Source organism: Typopeltis vanoorti, chromosome 15 (assembly GCF_054136105.1).
Source record: "Typopeltis vanoorti isolate ZY-2024b chromosome 15, IOZ_Tvanoo_1.0, whole genome shotgun sequence".
In the NCBI taxonomy this organism is placed as follows: domain Eukaryota; kingdom Metazoa; phylum Arthropoda; class Arachnida; order Uropygi; family Thelyphonidae; genus Typopeltis; species Typopeltis vanoorti.
Window position 1 is genome coordinate 11,939,713 of NC_143563.1, and position 11,570 is coordinate 11,951,282.

The window sequence follows — 11,570 nt, forward strand, 5'->3', positions numbered from 1 at the left end:
TTGTGAGTTTGCGTAAATCATGTTCTGATGAGAGATATTTTTAGAGGTTGTGGACGCCATCCAACAATTCTAAATTGTCGAATGTTCGTAATTCAGGGGTGAGTGTGCAAGCGAGGTAGTTATACTTTTGGACATCCCACTTCTAATGATGTTCTTTTAAGATCACCTTCTCTCGCACAATCTGGGGTTTGTTTTAATTCAAATACTTCTTAATACGTATTTTACGATGTAAGATTATATCAAAGGCGATTCACTGGAACCCTTAACTGTTCAATTTCGTTTGGAAGACTTGTAGGAAGACAGATTGTAGCAGTCGTGACAGTTTTTTGTAGTAAGAAAAATTAGAAGCCTTAGGAGAATATAAATTACAGGAAGTGGAATCTGAAAGTGGAGAAGACCAAATATAGAAACCGATTGGAAATTGGATGTATCTCCTCTATCGAAAAAATTTCAATTCGCTTTACGAATACCTGTCTTGGAAATTAATGAATTGTTGAAGAGAAGGAATCCTTGCAGTTGTCGTAGCAAAAATATTGAATGAAGAATCCCTTATCAACAAGTTGCAAAAACTCTTTTCAAGAATTGTTCCCCCCCCCCCCATCCTCCAATTTAACTTCAGACTTGGTTGAAAGGCATTCATAATTTGCGTCATCCAACACTTTCAAGAAATCTATGAAAAAAAACAAAAAAAAAAAACGAAAACCTAATTCGGAACCTATATTTCCCAGAGTTATTATTAGGAAAATTACTAACATCCACGTCCATAAATGGATTTGAACCCTTTTGTAGCTCAGTGGATGTGGCGTTTGCACACCACCGCGCTAGGCCGTACGAAGGAAGTCTTGGTTTCGAGTCTAGTCGGCGACTAGAGGAAATTTTTCTAAGCCTTTTTTCGACCGGTTCCCGAGTTAGTCGATCTCTGGCACGGGCAAGCAGGTTTTTCCTCCCGGAAACTCGGGTTTTTCGTCCTGTAAACTCAAGAAAATCGACCGTAGAACCCACATTATTTCAGACATTAAATATATTGTGTTAGGGTTAGAGACCACGAGATGGCGGCACATTTGAGCCGTCTCTCTTCACTGCGTACCGCTTAATTAGTGATAGCCTTGGGCCATCTGTCTCTGATTGGGTACCAGTGGAGATTGAACTGCCCACTCAGTCTCCAAAAGTTAGATAGGGCTAAATGGCCTCGCCTACTCCTGTATATATACGGGAATAAAAAGGCGTTAGCTGATTTTTTTTTTTTTAGCTTTTAGGTGGATTATGGACGTGCTAACTTCTCAGCCAAACAGAATTTTGCACTGCAAAGAATTCTTTGAATTGTATTCATCAAAATTTGGTAACTTTCCTTAAAGCATTTAATAAATAAAACTTATATGAAATAAAATTAGAGGTGTTAACAAAAAACATGAGCTTTTGAAGAATAATAAAAATATTCTGAGAAATATTCTCTAATAATCATGCAAATTTTTATTACATAAAGATTTTATAAAAGATAATTATTTTTGAAATATAGTCAGAGATAAAGAAATTATAGGAACTTTTATCAGTAAAGCAACATTAGCGAACGTCTGCAGAAGAAATGTTTGTGCTATTTTTATTCTGTTTGTGATATTTTGTTTGTGGTATTTCAGTTTATGAGTTCGTTTATTCCTGTTTCAAATTGATTTGTATTTTATTTCTTTTAAATATTTCGTTTAATTTTTAAATGAGAAATGCAATGAAAGAATAAGTAAATTAAAGAGAAATTCATATATATTTAATAAAGTTTATATAGAAAAAAATATATGCAAATATAGTCATAGATGAAAAATTTCATTATTGGGGTTGCGCACTGGTGAGAGATATTCACTGGGCTTTCGCAACATCCACAACCATCTAACTGCTCGATGGAGTGTGTACCGTGATTAGTTGTTCCATAACACAGCTTTCCATGGCCCGCTGTACACGCTCTGTGCACCACTAAAGACGATTCTGCATGTTAGTTCGAGTAATGTGACGCTTGCATCGGTCCTACCATGGAAACACATGTTGTGAGCCTCTGTTCTGTTTTTTTTTTTTTTTTTTTTTTTTTTAAATTGATGTTCCAGTCGATGCCCAAAGTCCGCATTCGCGTGTCGACCGAAGAATGGCTCTTTTACATACGTTCGGCGAGTCTGGTTCTTCGTCCACTGCGGGTAGCACTTCGCAGTTGAATCCCTACACTTCCACCTCAGTATATCAGTGAGTGCTCACGGCGAGACAAGCCGATCACCTGAGAGTATTCGACAACAAGATGCTACGACGTATTTATGAAGGGGTCATAGCAGACGGAGTCTGGAGGAGGCGGTCCAATGCTGCCATACACGCTTTATACAACTCGGCAGACGTCTTGATGGAGCTGCGAGCCCGGCGTCTTCAGTGGCTGGGGCACCTGTACCGTTGGGCCCCGAAAGGACTGTGAGACAGGCGTGGGAAGTCCGACCCGGATCAGGGAGGCCGCCAGGGAGACCGAGAAAGAGATGGGGGGATCAGAAGGAAGACCTGCAGGCTGTCGGGCTGGAACGTGGCGGACAGTCGCAGAGGACCGTGCCCAGTGGCGACATGTGGTGCTTGAGGCCAAAATCCTCCCCGGGCTGATAGCGCCTGACTAATGTAATGTATGTAATGCTGATGTAAGATAGCTGAATTTGTGAACAATTTGCCGAACAGATGGGCATGAAACGTGGAATCCTATCACCACCTTTTTCCAATCCCGTCAGTTCCCTTCTTGCAATCATTTCACGCGGATACAGTAGCAGTGACTTGGGAGCATCATATTCCTCCAAATTTATACCGGCTACAAACAGGTGACTCATTGCATGGCACGCTGCACCTTGCCCATGGGAGTGGCCATTGACTTCTATCCAAGCAATGTGTATACTCGAATATCAGATCCTGTTCTGTTGATGCAATGCTGCTTTTAATTAAAAATATCGATTTTCAAAGGCAATACTTGGGAGGAATATCTAAAAAATTGATCATGGGGTAGGGTTGAGAGTTATGGCTTCGGATGTCTTAGAACCTGTGAGTTTGATATGGCTGTTAAATAGGAGTCTTTGTCGAGTTGTACTCCGGGATATTTGGTTTCTCTCTGCCATGGAATCTTTTCTCTGTAGAGATGTATGTATGTCTTCTTTGATGGAGGCTTTCCTTTTGTGGGGGGGTTTACTTGGATCCTACAGCCGGAGAACCATTTCTCCAGTGTAGTGAAACTGTCCTGGAGTCGCTTGATTGCCAGATGGTAGATGAGAGATCTGATTAGTATTGCTGTATCATTCGCATATAAGGCTGTGATGGTTATCCTCTGGTTTTGTGAGATATCTGGTACGTAGATTGAAAATAGTATGGTGACTAGCAAAGAGCCCTGTGGAACTCCTGCTAGGATTTTGGGCCTGGTTAACACTGTTCCGTTGACTTTTACTTTCATGGTTCTTTCGCTGAGGTATATTTTTATTATCCTTATTAGATTTATTGGCATGTTTGTTTTTATAAGTTTGTAGAGAAGGCCTTGATGCCAGACTTTTCCGAAGGCCTTAACGACATCTAGAAATACCGCGGCAGTGTGCAAATTCCAGTTATATCCATTTCTGATGTGTTCTACTAGTCGGTGGATTTGTTGTACTGTGCGATGTTCTCATCGGAAGCCGAACTGTTCATTTGGGATTCCAAGCGTATCTGTTGTTTCTTGTAGTCTTAAGAGGATGACTTTTTCAGTAATTTTTCCTAGGTTGAAAAGTAGATTGATTGGTCTGTAACTTTGGGGAAGATGGGGATTATATCCTAGCTTTTATATTTGTATGATATCAGCAGTTTCCAAGCTATGAGAAAATGCTGAAATCTTATCATTGTGTTAGATATATTAACTAGATGGACTATAGACTTTCGTGGGAGCAGCTTTACGAATCTGTTGGTGATGTCATTTGGACCTGGAACTTTTTTGTTAATTAGATGCTTTATGATCTTGATTATTTCTGCTGGAGTAGTAGGGGGTGATGCGTTTTGAGTTATCCTTTGATTGCCTTAAGGCGCGCTTAACATGTTCATGAACTTTGTAAATTAGGTAAATATTTAAGTTTTCGTACGATGGGCTGCATTGTTCTTCCAAGTTGTCCACTAGAGCTTCAACGTTTTCTTCATCCGTTTGTGCATGTAGTAGCAGAGACTTCTGATACGAAAGGTTCTCAGGAATTTCCAGATTTTTGTTTTCCAATTCTTGATTTCTGTGTTTTGAAGAGCATCTCTGACTTGACTGTTCAAGTTGTTTAGAATTTTTTTTTGTCTTATGGGGCTCTTGTGTTGTGGTATCTCTTCATGGCTTTGTTTGTAGTTCTGATAAGGTCCATGATATCCTCCAGGATCCGGCTGGTCGAGTGGATGATTGTAGGCGTGGTTACTGATGCCCTTCTTTGATTTAGTTTGTTAGGTTTTTCGCTGCTTCGTCTATCTGTTCCTATTTGTGGATGATGGGTGGTGGGCTAATGTGCTCTTGGTGAATTTTGAATGGCTTGTCCCATGTTATGAAGCAGTGCATGGGGGAGAGTTGATCTTGCTTGCCTAGTTTAAGTAGGGTGGGGTTATGATCTGATGAAAGCTCGTTGATCGTCTCTAGTTGATTATGATATCTGATGTTTCTGAAAATGGCAATGTCTAATACATCTCATCTACCTAGAGAGCTGCGATGAGTGAGCTCGGTAGGTCCTGCTACTACATCTGAGTTGAATGTTGTATAACTGAATAAAGTGTGGCCAATTTTATTGATTGTTGTGCTACACCAAGCTGCATGCTTGGCGTTCAGGTCTCCTGCTATGATAATGGAGTCTGTGGATCCGAGGATGGAGTCCAAATCTCATATCAGTATGGGGTTGGAGGTGAATTGTAGACTGCATCAATTTTGAGTCTGCCAGGGTGAGTTCTGTTACTACATTTGGTGTGCAGTTCCATGCTAGTTACCTTCAGATTCATGGATTGGTTATGACATTGTGGCTTAGATAGTTTTTGATATAGATGGTGGTACCTCCTCCAGTGACGCTGAGTCTGTCTTTTCTATACATGGAACAAGTTCTAAGTTTTGGATTATTTGCTGGTCTGATTCGTTGATTAATATTATGTCAGGATTATATCAGTGTGTAAACTCTTGGAGTTCCAGGACCTTGTTTGTCAGACCATTGGCATTCCAGGCAATGATCAGGAGGGAGTTCGGTTGGAATTTGTTTTTATTCATGGCTGAGGGCTGGCAGAACTGAGTGGGTTCCTTGCAGGAATCTTTGTGGAGGTTAGTGATGGTCTGGTTTTACTGAATTCATGACGCATGGTGACCAGTGAGGCATTCTGTTAGGTTGGGACGTGTTTGTTCATGAGTTGCTGTATTCTTTGTACTATTCTTTGTATTCTTTGTACTTTGTACTTTGTACTTGTACTACTTCCGCGTAGTTTTTGTTGTGGAGGGAGGTTGTTTTCTTACCTGAATTATCAAAAGTGTATTTAATTGAGTTGGAGGATGACCATCCTGGGTGCTTCGAGTGTCACTGAGGAGGGTGGCTGGGTGGTTCTTAATGCCCCACGAATTTTTGGTTGGAGAATGCAACCTATATAATTGGCCGGATGAGGTTCTTCGCAGTGTGTGCATCTGGCCAGCGTGCATCTTGGTATTCTAAGTCCGCAGACAGCTGTAAACTCATAAATCCGCTTCTAGATGTTGCTAATTTCAGCCAACACACATTGATCTTTTATCGTTTCTAAGCATTTGCTCACTGTGATTGGGGGCAGGCCCTGGTTGATGAGGTCTGCAGTTATCTCATCAGTAATGATGCCCTCAGCAATCCCTGGGAGCACCTTAAGATTAAACTTTTACCTTAAGATTTCTTTCGCTTGTTAGAGCGAAGGTATGATAAGGCAACATAAAATTGTCCATCATTTTGGTCATCTATCTATAGTCAGTAACAGTGATAGGTTGGAATTTTCACCCCCTCATCTGTTTTTGGCCCAGGAGTAGGTGATATTTTGTTCCCTGAGGATCTGTGAGACTGAGGTCCACTTTTCCTTTTCCCATAGGATAAGTGAGGGGACTGCTTCCTTGTTGATGAGTCCTCCTCAATGTGATCATCTACAGTCCTACGTCTTTAATTTGTGTTTCCCCTTGGAGTCCGTCTGTCGGGGATTCTTTTGTGGTGGGAGAGTTGTGATTTCACCTTCTGTGTCTTCATATTCTCTTTCAGGATCATTTGTCTGTGCATACAAATTTAGAAAGCCCCGCCACTCGGACTCGAACTTCTTCAACAGCTTCTTGACCACGTCAAGAGCTTGATCGCTATTCAATTTCTGTAAAATATATCATTTATGCTTTCCACACCGAATCGTCTGGTGCCGACTGGTTGAAGTTAATTCCGGTCTTTGAAATACTAGCGAGTTACTCCTCAAATTTTCCTGTAGATCCGAAAGTCTACTAGCAAAATTCCGTAGATCAGAAAACGCATAGTGTTGGGGTGGAGTTTCCTCTTTCAATCTCAATGCAACGCTATAGCTTAGCTATTGAAAAAGATTAAATTCATCATATATGAACTCCAGATGGGTGCCCAATAAAATATAAAATTATGTTTCATAAAAATATGAAACACTTTATGAACAATAGCAATGTGCTAAGGCGAATACAGTAATGAATTTAATGTTTTCATTTCGGATATTTATTTCTATGTACCAATTATCACGTTCGGATAACATCTAAAATATGTAATAAATTGTTTAAAGTCTCTTTTCTTTACATCTTTTACTAATTCCCCTGACGATGCAAGTCGAACGACTTACGAAACTTGTAGCGTTATATTTTATTAAACTCTTTCATTATCTTCAAACATGTGTTATCAGTACTATAAGCTATCTACACAAGTGGACGTTTTAAAAATATAATAAATGTTGCCGTTCCCTAAATTTGGCGCTTTTAAAATTATTTACGTCTCATGAAAAGTGCTTCTGAAGTCAATATTTTCCAACAGAGTATTAAACAATGCTAACGAAAAGAATTTTAGCAATAAATGCATCTTAAACAATATTATAACGTAATATTCTGCTCATGCAAATGTGAAACGTTTGCAGGGGGGGGGGGGGTTATAAACGTCACAATCACTCAACAATCAAACTACCTATATAAAAAATGGAGAAGGGGATCTTTTTATTTTCATGTTTTCGGTGATCGTAATGACAATGTTACTGAGGCTTAAATGTGTCTTTCGTTATTTCAATATTTTAATTAGAAAAAGATGTCTTCATTCACCTTTGAATGGAAGCAAACGCCTCGATCAGAATAGGATATCAGCAGTTAAGTGGATCTACTCTCTCCGAAAGGTTTGTGAATCTAAAAGGCATTCGTTGATTGGCGTATTCTGAGCTATGGAGAAAGGAAATCAGCGCAGAGAATGTGGATGTGAAGGCTGCGTCTTTCGTTGAAAGCCCTGGTTACGGTTAGGGCGCAATCGGTCCAGAATGCTAGTGTGTTGCTAGGGCATTCATCAGAGAAACGACTCTGAGGCATTAGCGTGCGGAGGTGGAGCTGGCAAGGATGACCCGGTTACGTAGGAGTGGGGACAGTATAACACGGGTGGCTCGACGGTAATCAGGAAACGAGTTGTAACTGACACTTCTAGAAAGAGGATTTGGGAGGGTGGGGAAATAAAAGAGAATTTAGTATAAGGGATAGTTGCTTTTATGAAATTGCGTATTGAAGTTGGTCAAGTACAGATACGATTCATCGTGAGCGGTCTCTGGTGGAAGAGATCGCTGAATGGGGCATTATATCAAGCAATACTTAGTCTTTATTTGAGTTGTAAGTCAGCAGTTAGAATTGAAGGAAGTACAGGAAGATGGTTTAATGTTAAATCTGGTGTGAGACAAGGATGTACATTATCCCCTCTGTTATTCATTATCTATATGGATCACATTATGAAGGAATGTGGTATTAAACCTGATATCAAAATTGGAGATGTTATTGTCAGCTCTTTGCTTTATGCGGACGATGTTATACTTCTAAATAAATAAATTCAGTACGTCTGTAAGACTCCCTGACTAAATTGAATAACTGTTGTAATAGATATGGTATGAAGGTCAGCAATAAAAAAGACAAAGACCATGAAAATAGGCAGAATCATTGAAAATTTCAACTGCATTGTGAAATATTTTAGCGTATGATGTACAGGTCTCAGAATAATATATAAAATTCCATACAACAGCATATAAACAATTGTAAAAATCATATTAAAAGGGGTACACTAGGCTGAAATGATTAAACATCAAAATGAAGAATCAGGAGTCAGAGCTTAATCCTTAAATCCCGGATCCACTAAAGGAATTCTGGGGTCAGTTTAAAAAAGTCCTCTTTAGAATCCGAGAATGAGTAGATAGGACATTCAAGCACAATGTGATTGATGGTCTGGATCCCTCTATCGCATTCACAGTTTGGAGTATTATCGGACCAGTTCCATTTATTCAGGAGATGCTTACATCTCCCATGTCCTGTTCTGATCCGATTTAAAGTGGTCCATACATGTCTGGGAAGATTGAAGCCCTCCAGATGTGATGTCGGATTTGAAATGGGTGTTTGAAGATTGGGATGTTGAAACCACTACTCTCCCTATGACTCGCACAGGTTGAAGTGTGAATGGAGAACCTATAGAATAAGTAAAATATTGCAGTTACTTAGGAACGATTTTTAGTGAAGATGGTAAATTAAATATGGAAATAGACAATAGAATCAACAAAGCTGGTATGGTAGGAAGTCAATTGAATAAATTCATATGGAATAAGAGAGAAATTAGTCAGAACACTAAATTAGCTGTATACAAGACGGTGTTCAAACCAGTTTTAACTTATTGATCTGGGAGCTGGATCAGAAGTAAAACACTTCACCAAAGACTAGAGACCGCAGATATGAGAGTCCTGAGAAAGATTAGGGGGGCTCCAAAACATTAAATTAGCTGTATACAAGACAGTATTCAAGCCAATTTTAACTTATGGATCTAAATATTAGGGGCATGAACAGATGGCATCAATGGCAATCTTATTAAAAACGAGGATATTAGGAAAGAACTTGACATTGTCAGCATCCAGGAATGCGTTAGCAGAGCTAATCTGAAGTAGTATGGTCACTTAAAATGAATGGGCGAGGAAAGATTAGCAAAGCAAGTGTTTTCTGCCCAGTTGGCAGGAAAAAGATCCAGAGGAAAACCAAGACATAGGTGGATTGATACGGTACAAAGTGCCTTAGACGATAGAAATATAAGATCTGATAATGTTAGAGTCTTGACAAGTAACAGACTGATTTGGAGGAAAATTGTTGATAAGAAGTTAGTAATGATGTAATTTTTTTCATGTTGTACTATCCTATCCTGTACACTCCTTCAGGGTACATGACAGGAATTTAACGATGATGATAACTTACAGAAAGTTATTTTAAATTTAACTGAAATAGCAAAAGGTTGTCAAATGATCAAAGGTCATTACCCAGACCAGACCGGTTTCAACCTTTATTGAGGTCTCATCAGTGAGTAGGGAGACCAGATAATTTTATGGTAGTAGATAGACCAGGTTACATTATGGGTAATACTAAGAATAGTGATTAGAACTTTACCCACCTTTACAACGAGTTGCACTAGTGTTGAACTACGTGCTTTAGCTTACGCTACAATCCCCCAGAACTTTTGTAGTTTACTATACTATATTCGGCATGAAACTCTTGGATTCCGATCTTTGAGTTTCTTATTCGGCTTTGAAATAATGCGGTATTTAATATCCCCTTAATTTTAAACAATGTTACATCGCCGAAGTGAAGTCTATTGGCTCTTTCATTTAAGTAAAAGGAATTAAGACTTTTTTGCTTTTGTGTGAGGTGTGTTAGCAGCCTCTGTGACGGCATTTTATCAAAAGGAAGAAATTGGTAACGGGTTTGGTTCTTGCGATTGATACGTGGCCTGGGTTCAACACCGATTTTGGAAGAATTTGTGATAAGATAATGAAACGGGCACACACACACACACACACACACACACACACACACACACACACACACACACACACACACACACACACACACACACACACACACACACACACACACACACACACACACACACACACACACAATAAAGCATATTTTATGTGATGGAATTATAATTCCATCGGTAAGTCGCTATGAATATGAAATGGAAATCTTTGCTTTGTCTTAATCTTGGCCAAAGGAAGAACATCGTGTTGTGTGATGTCATATACATAGAACAACGCAAAGGACTCACTTAGGAAACATTGTATTATAAATTTACTATTAAATTAAAATATTAAATTATTAAAATAAAGGATAAAGACGTGCTGCTAGCGAGCTCCTGAAAGATTTGTGATTTTTGTTGATTTATTAAGTTTTCTGAGATTTAATTGCGTATTTTTATTACATTATTGCAGTATTTTGGTGTAATTATTGTACTACAGCATTTTATGACATAACTGCAGAAACATTATTAGTTTTTTATTAATTATAAAAATGGCGCCGAAAATTGGTAAGAAGGCAGTGTCTAAAGCTCGTGTTGTTGCTACTGAAGAGAGCGTTTGTCGTGATGAATAAAAGTACTGCTGCAGTGATGATGATACTTTATCTGAGGATAAGTTGACATTAGAAATACCTCGGTTAAAGAAATTATTAGAAAATCTACCAGGGAATTGGAAAAGGTGGTAAAACGTTTGAATAAAACTTAGACAGGATAAGAAAAAGGATCAGAATAAGAAGAGGCAGGAAAGTACTGAACTTGGTAGTCAGTATATTAATAATAACAACAAGGTAAGTCAGTTAAAATCTATGAGAAAAGAGGGATTATGGTATGGTGATTCAATCTTAAAATTTGCGCTTGACGAGGGAGTCACCACTTCTAGTTTCGCAAGAGTGAAAATTAAAAATATGACAAACGTAATTGAAAACCAAAAAAGAAGTAAAAGAAATGACAAATCTGGTAGGTACAAATAGTGACAAATATAGTATGACAGAAGATATGAAAGATCTGTTGGAAGAGAAAGAAATGTGAAAGAGTAAAAATTGGTGGATTACTACCTATATATGATAGTACTAAGTTAAGAAGGAGGGCGATGATAGCAAATGAATTCATGCGCAGGCTGTGTAGAAGATATGGATGCGAGTTTTTAGACGTGTGGGGTGTGTTTGATGGCAGAAAAGATTTGTATAAGAACTATGGCATGCACTTAAATTCTTTCTTTATCTTTTAAGGTTACACGGTGATCAGCATTCATATTTAGGGACACAAAACACACGTGTAGAAATGATTATTTTACTTATTATTAATAAAATAACACTTGAAGTTTCGACCCCTGTATTGAGGTCATCATCAGAGAGATGCATGTGTATAGGAATCCAAGCTACATGCTCTTCATTCTATAAAGGTAAATTAAATCTACGCTGTTGATTGATCTTTTTCTTAGCCTGACCTCTAGGTCAGGCTAAGAACATTAAAAGATAACCTCAAAAGAAAGAGTCATCATGATCCATGGAGATTTGACCCACA